The sequence below is a fragment of the Camelus ferus genome, chromosome 1 (assembly GCF_009834535.1).
Source record: "Camelus ferus isolate YT-003-E chromosome 1, BCGSAC_Cfer_1.0, whole genome shotgun sequence".
Lineage (NCBI taxonomy): Eukaryota > Metazoa > Chordata > Mammalia > Artiodactyla > Camelidae > Camelus > Camelus ferus.
Genome location: NC_045696.1, coordinates 52,096,169 through 52,114,189, shown reverse-complemented (window position 1 = coordinate 52,114,189; position 18,021 = coordinate 52,096,169). Strand labels below are relative to the sequence as shown.

The following is an 18,021-nucleotide window of genomic DNA, read 5'->3' as shown; positions in this document are numbered from 1 at the left end:
AATGTATAATGGAATTATTTCCAATGATATATCTTGTAGAGACTAGATTCTTTCTGAGTTTTAAATAATATTTTTTCCTTACTATCTGATATTGTCATAACCTGTAATGCATCAAGATCTGAAAACAGAACTTGTAATGATGGAAATATATGGGCCCTATTTTCATCTCTAAAGCAAATGTGCTTTAGCTTCAATTTAAAAAATATTTTACATTGAGTGTGTGCTTATTTTAATTTAGAAAATATAATTTATTTGCAAATGTAATCATTGCCAGTTCGTGAGATAGTTTTTCAAGCTTTGAGATGTGTTGTGGGCTACTGTAAATCTTGGCAAAGAATCTTGGACAGAAATTCTTTAATGTTTCTTTTTTTCCCCCCTACTTTGGTTTTGGGATCTGATGAAGGGTGTTGGTCTTGAGACATCTGACTGACATTTTTTCCACTTCCAAAACTTTTGAGAATTTTGTGTATGGGTATATGTGTATATATATATATACACACACACATATATATACATATATACATATATATATATATATATATTTATATATAAATATATAAATTTCACCTGCATTCAAAGCCATCTGGTGGTACATATTTCTTTGCATTTACTTAATTTACTTATTATCCATTTTATTTATTCCTTTCTACCTGTGTTATTATTTAGGCCTCTTCTAGAAGCAAGTGACATGTTTCTAGCCCACTGACTCCAATTTTTATCTGTATTTCTTGGTACCTATTTAGATCCTTCTCTTCCCAGAATTAATCATAATATAGGGTGGGAAGGGATAGACTGGGATTTCAAAATGTAGAATAGATAAACAAGATTATACTGTATAGCACAGGGAAATATATTCAAGATCCTATGGTAGCTCACAGAGAAAAAAATGTGACGATGAATATATATATGTTCATGTATAACTGAAAAATTATGCTCTACACTGGAATTTGACACAACATGGTAAAATGATTATAAATCAATAAAAATGTTTAAAAAAATCAATATATGTGTTACTTCTGGTATGGAGAAATAAACTTCTAATCAAACAGCCCACCTACAAATAACAACTATAAACTCTGATGAAAAACAAAACCAAAGCAAAACGAACAAAATATAATACAATGATATGAGCATTTTGGAGAATGAACTGTTGTAGGAAGATTTCAGAGGGGAGTTGCTACTTGTATTAAGTAACTGGTATGGGGCAGGGTGAGTTTCACATTTTTTTGTGGCTTTTCCTGAGAGTATATGCAGTTGTAGTGTCAAAATAGGGCAACTAACCTTCAAAAGAAAGTCCACTGCTTTTAGACTGGAGAACATGGAAAGGAACAGGGATGCCAGAGAGTGAGGGGTCACTTAAGAAAGAGGAGAGACAGAGATGGGGAAACTGAAATTCTGTATAAAAACTCTGCCTAAGTCTTTAGCTGGACTCTGAACAACACATGCATAGGGCAGACTGAGAGCAATCCAAACTGAGATCTGAATAGGACAGAGTTTGCTGTTTGAGGCTAGCCAGGCTAATGACTTGCTGAAACAAAAACACCAGCACTCTCTGGCTCTGTATAACAGAATCCAGGGTATTCACAATTAACACTGACAATGTCTAAGATAAGACCCCAAATTAGTTCAAATACAAAAACAAACAAACAAACAAACAAAACTACCAAAAAAAAACCAAAAAACAAAAAAAACCCCAGTAAACTATAAGCCTTTCTCAAAGGAAAAGAAAATCAACAGATAATAATTCTGAAATAATTCAGATATTAAAATTATCCAAGAAGAAAATTAGAGCAATTATTGCAACTGCTGAATGAAGTAAAAGAAAATATGATTGATATGAATAAAAAGACAGGAATCTCAACAGAGAAATTTAAAAATATGTATCTATGTAAAGAACTAAAGGAAAATTTTAGAACAGAGAAATATATTATCTAAAGTAAATAAATCACTGAATAGGCTTAATAGCATAATGGAGGTGCAGAAGGAAAAGTCAGTAATCTTAAGATAGATTGATAGAATTCATCTAATCTAAAAAAAGGGTGAGAAAAAATGGAAAATATAAGCAGAAACTCAGAAGCTTGAAGGACAATTTTAAAACATCTAGCATATAGGTAATTGAAGAATAAGAATGGGCAGAAAAATATTTAAATATTTTAAGAATAAAGGTAAAGCCTTCCTAATTTTTGTGAAAGACATACATAGTTTCAAAAAGTTTAGCAAACCCCAGACACAATAAATTTGAAGAAAATAATACCTAAGAATATCATAGCAAAATTGTTGAAAGACAAAAATAATATTGCAATCAAAATTATATTTAGTGTTATATAGATATTATAATGTTCTATTTGAATATTTTTTAAAAGATTAGGAAACAATAGTGTGCAGTGTTTAAGTAATAGGCATTAGTCTCCTAACATCAAGCTCTGTCAATTATTAAATCTGTGACCTTAAGCCAGTTTTATTTTCTTTGTACATCAATTTCTCCCTTTATAAAATGATAATAAAGAGTACAACCTCACATGGATGATGTACAGGTTAAATTATATATCCAGAACTCTTAGCAAAGTACTCAGTAGACGTTAAATAAATGATAACTCTTGTTACTTCTTTTTTTCTCAGTGTTCTTTGTTTGGTTGTATCTCTTAATCCTTATTATTCCAAAAAATTTCCCTTTCTTATAGTGCTATTTTCTGATTTTTATATGAATTTTTAATAGTCTTAATAAGTTAAGATGCTTTCTTATTTTCTGCAATACAGTTTTTATAACAGACCATAACTGGATTTTGAAGGTTTATTAAATGTTGCCTTTAAATGTATTTGGGCCTAGTATGTATTTGTGTATATGTGTCTGTGTATGTGTGTGTATTTATGTTGATTTCTAACTGCTTAGGTGATTTTTTTTTATAATAGTCTATTCAGGTTTTCTAGCTCCTCTCAAGCTAATTATATTTTCAACAAAAATGTCCTTTCAACTAAATTTTAAAATAGCTTGAATAATTAGTTCAAATAAATAGCATAAAGTTATTCATAGTATTCAGTAATTGTTTTAAATCTCCAGACAGATTTGTTATTTTTTTAAAAAATTCTATTTATTTGTACCTTCTTTTTATGATAAACCTTCCCAGTGATTTATCTATTTTATTAGTCTTTTCAAAGAACCAGTGCTTCATTTTGTTGACTGTCTTTGTGTCTGTTTCTCATTTCACTTATTTCTGATATTATTTTGTCCTGCTTTCTAAATTTTTGTTTTGACTTTATTGTACCTTTTCTAACTTGGTAATCTTTATTTTAGTCATATCTTTTTAACATATAAATTTAAAGCTGTACATTTTGCCAAAAGAATTGCTTTAGCTGCATTCCTTGAGTTTTGAAATGGATTGTATTCATTGTCACTGAGTTCTATATATTTTCTAACTTTCAAAATTTCATTAGTTTTTGGCCTATAATTTATATAAAGTTGTAATTTTAAAATTCCAGTTATTGGAGATTTGGGTGGAGCAGGAACATATTTTTATTATTAGAGTATAGATTTAATTGTTATTAGAAGAGATGATATAATGATTTTAATTCTTTAGTATATCTTATGACTTACTTTGTGGCTTGATATAGAGTCAATTTTTGTAAGTTTTTCATGTGTGCTTGAAAGATATGTGCATCTTATAATTCTTATGTGCAGGGCCTTACTTTTGTTAATTAGACCTGCCTTATTAAATAAGCACTGTTTTTGTTTTTTTTTTGCCTGCTTATTACTCTTATAATTAATAATAGAAAAATGATCAAATCTTCTTTATGATTGAGAATTTTGCTGTTTGCATTTTACATATTTTTTCTATGCTATTAGATGTTTAGGGGCAGTTTATTGCACCTTGCTTATAATTTGTTTCATTTTCATTACTTAATGACCATCTTTATTTTTAATAATGCTTTTTACTTAGAACCTATTTTATCAGACATCAATACAGATACCACATTTTTACCATTTCTATACTTTCAAACATTACATTTTTGCAGTCTCATAAACAGCATGTCATTGGACTTTTTAAAATTCAGACTGTTGCTCACTTTTAACCAGAAATTTAATTATGTATTTATTATGATTACTTATATGTTTAATTACCAAAATCCTATTCCATGTCTTCTATTTACTATACTTCTTAAATTTTTTTGTTCTTGCTGCTTACTGTTGTATTGAATTTTCTTAAGTTCCTTTCACCCCTCTATTAGTTTTAAATTGTTCATTTTAGTTTCATTTTTAAAAAACTAGTGATTACCTTTAAATATTTTATAATCCTATCTGACTTGACAGTGTTAGTATATCTAGCCTCCTTTCAAACAGTGTAAAAATGTTAAACACTTTATCTTTAATCACCCCTGCCACATCCTACATATTGGTTTTGTCTAATATTTTAGATCCAGCTTGTTGTTACATCACATTTAATAATTGGTATAATTTAATTTTTATAGTAAAAATTTTAATTCTTTTAATTTCCAGTGTGCTAAAGCTAACTTACGTTGATGGGCAAAAGCTGATTGTGTGTATTTCTTTCTGGCTCCTCATTCAGTGACATTATGTTTGTAGTCTGAAATTGGCCATGGTGGGAGTATTTACATACTAGAAATCAGCAAACACTACAACTCTGGGATTTTTTTTTTTTTGGAAGAATCATTTGTTGAATATTTACCAGTACACCACTGCCAGTCTTCTTCTTTCCCATTTGTTTTTTCATCTGACTCTTTATTCTGGGTTAAATTTACTTTTTACTAATTCATATTTTTATACTCTTGTAATGAAGGGCACTGATAGGTAAACTCTTGATCTTCATTTGAAAATGTACTTTATTCATAATTTTTAATGGCAGTTCAGTTGAATATGTAAATCACTGTACTTACTTTTTTTCCATAATATTTTGAAGATACTATTCCACTGTTTTCCAGATTCCATTGTTGCTGTTGAGAAGTCAACTACCCATTTAGTTGAGTTTCCTGTATAAATAATCTGTCTTTACTCTTTATCTTTGGGGTTGTACATGTGGATTGTTTGGCTCTAAGATTCATTCTTTTCTCTTTTTTTCTTGGTTGTTTTTAAAGAGGGCTGACCACTTCAAGCTGAATTTCCTAGGTTTTCAAATCAGTTTTCTTCTACCTGGGCTCAGCCAATGGGAATCATTGGTAATTGACTGAAGAAAAGGAGAAATTAAACTATTTCTCCTTTGTCAGCCTTGGGTGACATTTCTAAACACTGCTACATGTCTCCGGTGGACCCAGCTCCTGAAGAATCGGTCCACCAGGACTTCTCACTTTACCTCTGTCCCTTGTCATTGCTAATCTCTGGGTTGTGTCATTATACCTCGGTTCACTTATCAGTCTCTTTTGCATACTTTATATTAACACATTTTAAATACTCTGAGTGGTTTGCATTTTCCTTGATTGGACCACGAGTGATACAGTGTTCTAGATCTCATTATAATGTATCTAGATTTGGATTTTTTTTTTTTAAATTCTTGGGACTTGCTTTATGTATCTGATGTTTCTTGTTTTTATTAATTCTGGAAAATATCCATTATTAATTCAGATAGTGCCTGTTTGTCTTTATTTTTTTCATAGATCTTTTAATTTTATCCTTCATATCTCTTAATCTTTCTTTTTATATTTTCCATCTTTCTTTTTTATTCTGAGTAAATTTCTAAGAATTATCTTTTATTTCAGTAATTCTTCCTTTAGCTGCATCTAATGTGACATAGACTCATTTCATATATTAATTTTAATAGACACTACATTCCTGTAAATCTCTCTGGTTTTTATCAAATCTGCCTTTTTCATGTTTTTTTTCTCCTTATTTTTGCCTCTTTTTAAATTTTTTTATCATTTTAAAATTTTGTCCCACTGAAGTCTGAGATTAATATTCTATTCCTTCAGTTCTTAAGACTGTGCCCTCCCCATTCATTTTCTAAGATAATGCTCATATTTGGTGTAAAGCACTTTTGTGTCTGCTGACTCATGTATGGAAAAGCCTTTTCTTATACGTTTGATATTTTTGATATGTAATCTCTTCTTCATTGGAGTTTCCTTTTCTTGTGACTTCTACATGGCTGAGGTTGTTGAGACTGTCCTAGTAGAGTGTTTCTTCTTTTTTGAAGGAGTCCAGTCATATTACTTGGTTCCCATTCTCTATGATCGCCATTATTGTAAACCTGCTTTGTGTCCCTAAGATTTTATGATTACTTCTGAGTTGGATAATACCTCTGGGGTGTGGTGGTAGCATCATAATGATGCCAAATGCTCTGTTTTTCACATCCCTTTTTATTACTATCTTTTTAGAATTTTAATTTCTTTCTTGTAAGATCAAACATTTTAAAAGTTTTGTTTACCTATGTGTTTGTGTGTTTTCTCTCTTAAATGTAGCACCTCTATGTTTTGACAGGAATATTCTGTGTGAATCTAGCCTGACATTTTTATGGAGAGCAGAAGAGCATACTCCTCCCAGGGGAACTTTTTCCTTTCCATTCTTTGGCTTGAATGCTTTTGCTCTGAGGTTATCTTCCCAACTCATTCCCTTATTTCTTTCAGGTCTTTACCTGAATGTGACCTTTCAATGATATCATCACTGGTCACCCTATCTGAAATTTCAATCACAACTCCACCATCCTAGAATATATTTTTCCCTTCCTTGCTTTATTTTAATTCCTTAGCATGAATCCTTGTCTATCATTCTATACATTTAACTTATTTTTCTTGCTTATTGTCAGTGGCCCACACAAAAATATAATTTCCATGAGATTAGAAATTTTCATCTATTATTTTCAATGCTGTATCTTCACCACCTAGAACAATGCCTGGCATATAGTAAACACTCAATTATTATTTTTTTTTTTTTGGTAACGAAGGAAATATTCAGTGGCTGTGTATTTTGAGCCTGTCCCTGAACTAGGTGGTGCTGATACAAAAAAAAAAAAAAAAAAGATAAGAAAGAAAGAAAAAGAAAAATAGGTAGAGTATTTAAAAAGAAGTTTATCATCACAGGTCAACAAAGACTATGAATTCAAATGAACTCTTTTTATGAACTTATTGGTACTGCGTGGGCATTCCTTGAGGTGGTATGGTGATTACTTTTGGTATGCAATGCATCTAAGTCCTCTTATTCTCTTTCTTTATCAATGAACAGACCGGAGTACACACACACACACACACACACACACACCCCCGAAACAGAGATTAGAAAGATAATGATTCAGCCAGAAAACAGTTTTAATGAGGGAGCTGACATAAGTTTGACTAAGATAATGAGAAAGTGAAAGGAACTAAGTGTGAAAAAAAGAATTTCCAATAAAGTTTTCATGATAGCCAGTTTCTCTTCCAATGTTGGTAACCACTGCCTCTGATAATCACAAAATGCAAAGAAAGGGCCAACCTCTACATTTTGATGCCTTGTAATTGTACCTAAAGAGCAAGTCCACATTTGCCTTTATAACTGTGCAGGTAGTACACAGAGGAGTATAATGCTTTTACTTTACCACAGTAAATGATAAAGTTCATGGCTATATTTACACAGGCTGAGTTTCCAGCATGTGAAGTCATGTGAAGAATGTTAAATCTCGAATACGTTTCAGTTGATTTTTCTCCCAACTATAATAGTAGCAGTTATTTTATTTATATGAGGGGACGTTTATGTCACCTAAGAAAAAGCTAATAGATTTTCTTGGTAATTTTTGTATCATGTTAAAATGTCTTTTCATTTGTAACTACTATTTTGTTCCTACTGCTCTATCTTATGCTTTTTTTTTTTTAACTTATTGTCCCTCATACCAACTTACTTTATTTTTGCCTTTGAATCCTTGTTTCTTTCATTTTTCCCCACCCAAAATGTCTGCTGTTGGGGTTTTAGTCAAATCTTATCTCTATTGTGCTGCAGACACTGGCTGGCCAACACAAAGGAACTAATTTGTAGTAAGCCCCTTCTCCTAAATGCCGTGAATTATACTAGCAGTTGCTTTTATATATATACAATCTCACTTAATCGCCATTAAATCCTTCGTGTTAGATAAAAGTTTTATCTAACCCATTTTAACTAGATGAAGCTGAATATTTAGGGAAATTATTTAAGTTCCCCTAGGATACACACTTAGTAAGCTGGGATTTAAACTCTAAACTTCTAATTGTAAGTGGTTGCTGTTCTCATTATAATTCCATTATTTCTCCTAGATATTGTACCTCCAGCCTACCTAGTATTGCTTTTGAACATTTCCTGACTTGTCATTAAATGAATGGGATTTACAATAAAAGAGTACCTACAGCATCCAAGCTTCCATGTGGCAGATAGTCTTGGAATGTAGAGAAAACAACAGTAGGGGTAGCTGTTACCTACCTAATTTTACAGTCTCTTTTGATTGGAAGCTGCTGTTCCAAACCTCATATTTATACATCTGACCAATACTTACTGAGTGTCTATTGTGTGTCAGGCACTAAACTAGACCCTGGGTATAGAGTGCTGAACGAAATAATATGGCCTTTATGGAGCATACATCCTAGTGGGAGAGAGAGAGAATAAACATGTAAACCAGTAACTGCATGAATAATTCAAACTGTAATGAATTACACAAAAGAATAAAATAATGGGTGGATCTGTTTAGAAACAATAGTCAGAGCCAGCCTCTTGTAGAAGGACCACACAACTGATTAAACTTTTTCAGGGAACTCTTTGTCTCAACTTCTACCATAACAGGTGTCTGCTTAAGAGTAAAATCTGGATCACTCCCTTCCGTCCACTGTGGGGCCAAACCAAGCAGGCTTTCTAATCTTTTATAAACATTTGAGACTCAGATTCTGATTATTTGGACTTCTACTGATTAAGAGGAAAAGTAGGAGGGAAAAGGAAAAGAAGAGGTTGGGAAATTAGTCCTTTAATTGTTGCAAAATAATTTGTTTAAGAATGTAATGTGTTAATTTTTTAATGCATTGTGAATTTTCTTAATCATCAGGCATATATGATAACACAATACAGTCAACATTCCTTTAACTAATATTTAACCCATACCTACTTTTTATTTATTAGATACTGTACTAGGGACTAGTAATGTAATGGTGAATTGGACAAAACCGTGTCCCTATGTTCACAGTCTATGAAAGATAAGCACTATGCACTGTGATGATTATTATGACAAGATTAAACACAGGACATCACATTCTGAAGGAAATAATAGCTAAACTAAAACCCCAGGAATGCATACAAGCAGAGCAGTAGAATTTTCACATTCACCAAGAATAAGTCCTTTCCATAGTCATAGCTTCAAGTTGAGAATATTTTGAAAATGTTATTCTTAACATTTACCTAAATTCTAATTTTCTTAATTTTCTTTACTAGTTCTTACACTGTCATGTAAGAAGTTTTGTTTTTAATCATCTATTAAAAACTGTTTTCTCTTTAGTACACTGTGAAGTGTGAATTACAGGATAAATAGAGTTATTAACATTGTATATTGTGGTTCAGATTTCTACTAAAGAGTTCAAATTCATCAGTTTACACGTAAAATTTGATATTGTTTCCTTTAGCCAATAATACTAGAAAATTTAAATATAAAATCATTTTGTAAACTTAGCTTTTCATACATTTTGTAGCTTTATTATAGCTAGTCTCACCTAAGGTCTAGACAGACCAGTTGTGCCCTTGGGTTAATAGGTACTTATGGTATGATTTCCTTTTCCTTCCTTATTGCCCTTTATCTATTTCCAGTTCTTAGAGTTGATAAATAGATAACTGTTTCTTCTCTTACTTCCTCTTTCTGATAGAGCTAACTCAGTAATTTATAAAAATAAGCATAACTAACAAGTTTTTCAGGTCTCCTTTTAAAATTACAATTTCTCTTAATCTTCTTAGGTTTTCTGTTCAGACAAACTGCAGAAGTTAGGGCACCTCAATTAAAAAAAAAGTTAGATTGGCTTTACTGATGATTAAAGTCTACATTTTATAATAATATAATAATGATAGAGCATCCAGATCAGTTGTGGGTCTAGAAGAAGTAAACACATATTAAATAAAATAAAAGCATTTTGGATTACATAGTGGCTTTCCTCAAAAACAGGTCAAATTTAAAATGTAAAGCACTAAATATTCCTGAGGATGCTTACTCAGTCATGGGGGAAATGTTTTTTAGTCTAAATTTAGTTTCAGAGCTCTTATGGAGCCATTGCTCCTAGAGACCCAGACGAGGCCCTTTTTAGTACCCTAAATAAATAAGGTATTAGGTTTATTAATGGCTGAAGAGGCACCATTAAATTCCCCCTCTCCCATCACTAGCCAGGCCCATCCAGTATGGAGGGAAGATAAACTTACCTGCTCTTCACAACATAGAGTTGGACCTATTTTGTTCCCACTGGAGAACACATTTGTGCCAACCTAGAAGTAAAAAGAACTTATCAAAAATTCTCTATAGTCTATCTCCTCCTGGAATGGTGCTGCGAGTAACCTCACTCTCACAAGACTCAAACAGTTCTAGGGATTACATAAACTGCATGGGATTCTAAAGACACCATTTAGCATTTTTGGATTTGTGCTGTCCTCCAAATCAAAACAGAAATAAGGGCTAGAACATCAGTATGCATTCATTTTGTATTTCAAGCCCTGACAAAAAATAATACTTTTTACTTATATTTGCAAACCTTGCATTATATGTGAGCTCAGATCATTTGCAGGGTCTCTTTAGAATACATAAATAAGTGATACTGCTCATATGTGACTGTTAAGGAGCCCACAACACTTTGTTCTGATTTCAGTTGAATAATTACATTCATTTTGTCCTTATAGTTTCATTTCCTGATTGTTTCAGTTAGGTACAGATTATGATCCTTCATTTTTCACCCAGAAAAATGGGCAGTTTTGCTACATGTATTACTTAGAACCCACTGCCTTCCTCTTCAGTAATAAGAATGTTACTTTAAAAGGCTTGTTAGGGTTGCTTATTGTGGCTATTCGTATTGTTATAGTGTTTCCTGATTCAGAGATGTTCTGTGAACATCCAGCATGCACATGACTGACAGGCTCTTGGGTGAGCTGTAGAATATAGACTGATATCTTGAGCAAGCTGTCTTTCTATCTCCTTACTCCTTGTTTAGCTTAACTCTCTAGCTTAAAGTTATAGACATCCTCTCCTTTTCTCATACAACAGGACAGTACTAACAGCTTCTTTATAGCTTACTTTATAGCAGGCACTCCTTTACATGCCTATAACATGTAGTAGGCACAAACAATCCTATAGGGTAGGTAACATAATGATCAATTTACAGACAGGGAAATTGTAACTCACCCAGGATTACACAATTGAAGAGAGAGAGCTGGAAGTCGATTCCGGGTTTGTCTGATGGCAAAAGATAATCACTTAACAACCATCTTACCTAATTTAACTCTGCTGCTGTCCCAGATCCATGGATCATTGATCATATGAATAGCTTCTGTTAGTGCTTGGCACTGCCTCACACAAGCTGACCCCATTGACTGAATCTCAGAACCATTGTGTGGCACTGGCTTCAGACAGGCAAATACCGATTATGGTTACCGGCCACAAAGAAAGTGAACCATTGAGGGAAACTCTATGCTGCATTATTTTGTCTGCACAACAGAAGTGGTTCACCTTTACCACCACCACCACCACCACCACCTTTGGTTATTAGGGATCCTCTCACCCTCAGTACTCGGCTATCCATCCTAACCTCCTTTTCTTCCCCTGGAGGAGGTGTTATAGCAGTGTCTTTGGCAGGGTTAGTAAGTAACTCACTTATTTACTTTGGTTGACAATAAATAACTCTGGCTTGTTGATAATTGTGCATATGTTTTATGTGTCTTTAGATAATGAGACAGTCTTACACATCTGGCATCTGAAATTGAATCAATATTCCTTTATAGCTGGTCTCCTATTATATAACTCTATTAACAAAAAGTAGATTACGTAAGGAAAAAACACTTACTAGGGCATTTTATAAGTGATACACATTCGTGTATGTACTGATGACTTTTGTTGAGTGTTACCTAAATATCAGCTTTTGCTCAATGATATAAAAAATAAACCTGACATATGTTTTCTTGCTTTAAAGTATACTAGAGCTGTCACAAATGCCTTAAACTGTATTGTGTTTACATTTGTATGTGAGCTGTATGTACATATTTTTTGTTTTGTTTTTTGTTTTTTAAGACTTTTCTTAGAGTTTTTTTTTGGGGGGGAGGAGTAATTAGGATTATTATTTTTTTTTTAATGGAGGTACTGGATATTGAACCCAGGACCTTGTGCACACTGGGCATGCGCTCTACCACTGAGCTATACCCTCCCCCAAGACTTTATTTTTTTAGAGAAGTTTTGAGTTCACAGTAAAATTAATAGAAAGGTATTATGTACAGACTTTTTCAGCACTTTTAGCTCTTTGAGGATAAGATGTTTTCTAATTTATTTTTTAGCCTATCATATTGCCAAACAACACTTTGCATGTAATGGATGCTCACTAAACACTGTTGACCTAGTGACTAAGTTAGTTTGTAATAGGTTGAACAGATTTGTAGTCCTAAATTGTTCTTGCCATCATTTCACTCTGCATAAATAAAGAAGTTTTGCCAAGATGATTAAAAATGTGTTATTGAATTACTGGTGTAGATTTTAAAACTGTGGAATGAAAGAGACCTTGGCTGTACCCCTATGAGGAGGCAGTGAGAATGAGTTTCTCACTGTAGGTATACTTAGTGGACTTTATGTGTGACTAAATTAATTTATTTTACTATGACATTTAGATTTATGATTTCCATATGGCACTCTACAACTTTTTTCTTTTGCCCCTACCCTGACAACTAATATTTCTTCCTATTATAAAATTAATATTTATTGTAGGGATTAACTACATCTGAAACTAAAAAGAAAAAATAAAATCATGCATAATCTTATTATTCAGATGTAATCACTCTTAATATTTTTTTTCCTCATTCACACAATTTCATTATGTCCATGCAATTGGTACCTATATGTTTATAAAACATTATAGTACCACTTAAGGATTGTTTCAAAACCTTACTTTATATGGAAATGCTATGCTTTATTTAATTTTAATTTTTTTCCACTATGGGACATTTAGGTTACTTTTAGTTTTTTTGCTGTCATACATATTATCTTTTGAACATAAATCTCTGTTGGTTTTCAGTTATGTAAGATAGATTCCTAGAACTAAAATTACTGAGAAAAGATTCTGAACTTTAAGTTCTTGATACATATTACCCAATAGTTTTCCAGACAATTTTTAGCAATTCACATTCTCATCAGAAGTATTATAAAGATGATGTTTTATTGTCACTATCAAAATTGATTATTTCTTCTACACACTTGCTTGAAAGACTGATATTTACACTCAGAATTATATAAAGCAAGTATTTTAGTTTGCTTTCAGAAAGAATTATGAAATATTTTTAAGGGTCACAGCAGTTCAGAAGCTGCATGTTGCAATACGGTTTCCACCTACATGCAAATATTTTTCAGGTCTAATTGTAAACTGCATATCTTGCTTAAGCTGTACTTCTGTTTCGATACCTACTTCATTGGCAGTTTCCTTGAAGTGTGTTGGGTTGAAGCATTATATATAGTGTGGCTTTAACATTCCCTCTTATAGCAATCAATCTCATTTCTATTTGCTGTTGTAACTTGAAGTTAATGAACATTCAGAGTTTACTTTTATTTATTTATGCATTTTTGTGGACTGCTCTACAAAAGCTCCTTTCTTCCTCACCAATATTCTATCCAAACTGAGAGTAGGTGAATTTGGGTGGTTTCATTTTAGAGAGTAGGAATCATATTTGTATGAGGAAGGCAATAGTCTTGGAAGAATACCAAAAAAAATCATTTTTAAGTATTTGTCTCGTCCTCTAGTGAAAGCATTTTCCTTTCAGAGGCCATGGTAAGTCTTAGTCCCTTGCTGGCACTTGTGTTTGATCATACTGGTCTGGGATGCTCTGTGTACAGTTGTGAATTTAGGGTAATGTGAAATATCCTATGGAGAAAATACAGAAATAAAATAACTCAGCTCTTTAAGGACTGCAGTCTTTTCTACTTCTCTGCAGAAATTGTCTAGCATAAATAACTGGCTCCATTTAGAAAATTAATTCTTACTTACATATTTGTTTTACATTTCAGAGTACCTGATAAATCGCAAATCTGTCTGTGCCCCATAGCTGCACAGGTATGTATATGAATTACCTATAGTTATATTAACCTATTTATTAATCAACAAGCTATTACTATTTTGTGTATTAAAATTACTTACAGATTTCATAATGTGAAAATGTTAATTTTTGAGTACTTATATTGACAACATCAAAGGATAGTGCATTTTATACATACCTTCCATTTCACTCTATTGTAAGAATCAAATAAACATTTCTAAGATTTGATGAGGCAGAATAATTTTAATTACAAAGCATTCATCTGGTGAAGAGAGTAGAGAGTGTTTTATGAAACTGTATTGTTACAGCAACTGCTGATATGAGGTCAGAGACTACTGCAGAATCACTGTTTTTGACATTATTGTTTTATTTTCAAACTTTGTTTTGCTGCTTTTGAGTTTTTTCTATGGTGGTGGTTTTAGGTAAGGAGCAGTTGCAGAGGTACTGTCTGCTGCACTGTCTTAAGCACTAGAGGAATGGAAAAAAGTGTTTGCACCTGTTTAAAATCTTAACTGTACGGTGTTGTGGTTCCTGGGCAACAGGCAGGAATTCTCAAAAGCTTGGTTGCACCTGCTCAATTGTTGCTCACAGCTGTGTCATATGCGTGAGAGCACAGAGAAGCTTGTTAGCAGTTTGCTTGTGCTGTTACGTATTTTGTGTACTCTGAATTTGAAAAATTCTTACTTGAAGTAGACCTTGAACTATAACATTGGCTTATTATAAGACTCACTGGTTTTAACTCCTAAATATGTTAGCCAAATTCTTCACTCTGCGTCTCAACGATTTTTTTAGTAGCTGTTGACTGCTCTAGATAATGTGTATGTTACCTTCTTTATAGGATACCTGGGGAGAGCAGGTCTCTCTAGATAACTGGGTTGGTAACAGTTTTTGTCCTCGTAGAGACATTTTGTGTTTGGCTCAATTTCACTATGTTGGCAACCCCACTATGTGAGGTTGGATGTAGTTATTGATCCATTTAGCTGAACAGATTTGAAAGCATTTGGCTATTAGTGGACACATGGGGCATATTCAGAAAATTTAAGGATATATTGTAAGATAATTTCCTGATTTGTGCGTGTGTCTTCTGTTGCAGTTGGGTGGAAGTGAGGGAGGAAAAGAAGCGAAAATAGTAATCTTAGAAAAGGGATTAAAATCTAGATGTAAATTTTAAGGCTGGAATATCATCCTTTACTTTCATCCAATCCTAGTCACCCGATATTTTTTCCTAAGTGTTGCTGTTAGTGATGTTGTTTATTTTAGGTAAAAGCTCTGTATATTTTCTGACAAATATCTACACTTTTAATATAGACAGGGTATTACAGACCATATTATATACTAGTTAGAGTTCTGTAAATGGAACATAAAAAGTGACAACTCAATATGCTAAGTATTTAATTAAATAATTTAGTAGTTTCGAATTACCAGTATTGAAACGTATTAAAATTTGCATTATTCTTCTCAAAAAATACTGTATTTTAAAAAATGCTCAGGAGTTTCCATCAGTATTTAGTAACATAAAATCATGGAGCTGGTGTATTTTTTCCTTTTATTGACCAATGTAAGTCTGTTTTTTTTTCTTTTTAATAAACTACCATAATATGAATTTAACCTCTTTGACAGTAGGAAATACAGGTATTGAGCTAACTATAGGATTGTCCATAGCCTCTTAATACAATGCCTTATACATAGTAGGTGGTCTCTAAATGTTGAATGAATGCATATATGAATAACACATGTCTGGACAGAAGAGAGTCCTAGAAACTTGTTGCCTGTTATACAGTTTGGATGTTATATATTTTGATGAACTTCCTTTAGTTCTCATACTACTGATGAGACAGGGATGAGAGTACTGATAAATTCTGTCCTTAAAATGAGAAATGTACAAATTGATCTTTTTATAATCAAGAATTGCCATAACACTGTTTGCAGTATTCTTTGTATTTATTTTTGTTGGCTATGAGAAAAGTCTGTGTTACCCCTATTTTACACACAATGCTGAGGCATTCAATGACTAAGTCTCTTGTCACCTTGGAAATATTTGCAACATAGGAATGAATAAATCTTCTGTGTTATATGAGCAATGCCATAGGTTTCCTGAACAATTGCTTTCTCCTCCTACTCCTCCACCCCCATCCTAACTCTATCTCACTGAAAACACAAAAATAAAATGTATGTTGACTTTCTTAGGGTCAGGCAAGATCAAATCATATTAAAAATCTGTTTGCTAAACAGAAGTAATGGTCCTTGTATTTACTGTATACATGCTTATAATTATGGTTTCTATTATTCATTAAATTCTAACTGTAAGTAAGTAAAAATAGAGCCAAGTAGAGGTAGAGTCAAAATAGGGTTAGTTAAGACCTGCTCAAGATAGGCTTCTCTGAAGTTCCATTTTATATATGGCATGAGGTAGTCACACAACAATGGCAGAGGTAGCATAGTAAGCCAGTATCCATTGCATCAAAACATCTTGCTTAACTTGTCAAATTTTGGTACCACTGGTTGAGGATGTTCATTGGTACTATTAAGCCTGGATATGCTTTTACCTCTGTGAACAGTTTTTTTTTCACTTTGGTTTATACCAGTGAATGAGAGGCCAATATTAAGGACATTTTTTTCCCCAGAAACTTAGTGTGGTATACTATATTCCTCCGTCTCAATATTAGAAATTAAGAGATGAGCCAAGAACACATATCAGCTGGAATACTAAACCAAATAATAGCAGATGCCTCAATGACTCGTACTAGGAATAATAGTATAGAATCCCCAGGAGAGAGAAATCACCAAACCCTAGGATTCCTGAGCATAATTGCAGTTTTCCCTGTGATTTTGGGGTTAAGGAAATAAAGGAAGAAAATCAAAGTTTTTTGAGAACATAGTATGTCTAGATATAATTTCTTCATTTCTACCCTTCCCTTCCTCCCTCCCTTCCTCATTCCCTTTCTTCCTTTTATTTCGCACAATAAATGGATGCCTACTATTTGCTAGACACTGAACTAGGCTAAATGCATAACACAAAGTTCTTGCCCTCAAAGAGCATACAGGCTGGTAGGAAACAAAGATATGTCAGCAGAGCTCTTTTTGGCTTCACTACCTATTAGTATGGACATAGTCAAGTTACCTAATCTTTCTGTTCCTTTGTTACTTTTTTTTTTAGAAAATTGGAAAAATAATAGTACCTACCTCATATATTGTTGTGTTGAGTTAGCTTTAACACAATACATGTAAAATTCTTAGTTTAGTGATTGGCATGTAGCTAGTGCTTAATAAGTCTTAACTATACTACTATTATTTCTGTCACCACCATCACCACTACTACAACTTAGATACTGAAGAAAGACCATCTGCTTGCCTGAGAGCAGGGATCCTGGTCTGGACATTGTCACAGAGATTGTTTTAAAGGTTCTATCCAAAGTTACGTCTGCTTCTAGGGCTTTAGAAGAGATTCTAAAAATCATACAGTGTTAGAACTTGAAAGGACCTTAATTGTCATCTATTTAATATCTTTGTTTTATCCATGGTGACAAAATACTCTCAGAAAAGTTCATGTTCTTGTCAGGGTTACACTGCTTAGTAGGTAAGAGATGCAGGATTTGATCCCAGAACTGTTGATTCTTGGTGTAGTGTGAGAAACCTCATGTGGAAAAAGATTAGAGCTAATTTTTTTTGTACTAGTGATTGAAAACTTGATTGCTTGTCCCCAGGAAGTAAATGGACTATGTCAAGTTGTTGGAATACTAACCATAAGAAAAGCTATTACTGTACTGAATCTAAAAGACTTTCAGGTATTCTCATAAAGGGAATAGTTTATTTTAAATTGATTGAAGCCTTTCAGTTTG

At 32.8% G+C, this 18,021-nt stretch overlaps 1 protein-coding gene across 15 annotated transcripts in view; it reads left to right on the top strand.

The window, feature by feature from the left end:
- ZBTB20 (zinc finger and BTB domain containing 20) overlaps positions 1–18,021 on the top strand; it is a 758,837-nt gene that overhangs the window by 201,355 nt on the left and 539,461 nt on the right. For all 15 annotated transcript variants that reach the window (XR_004319913.1, XM_032479554.1, XM_032479568.1 and 12 more), the window contains one exon: positions 14,154–14,199. The gene's annotated coding sequence lies outside the window, so the exon portion shown is untranslated. The remainder of the gene's footprint in view (positions 1–14,153; positions 14,200–18,021) is intronic.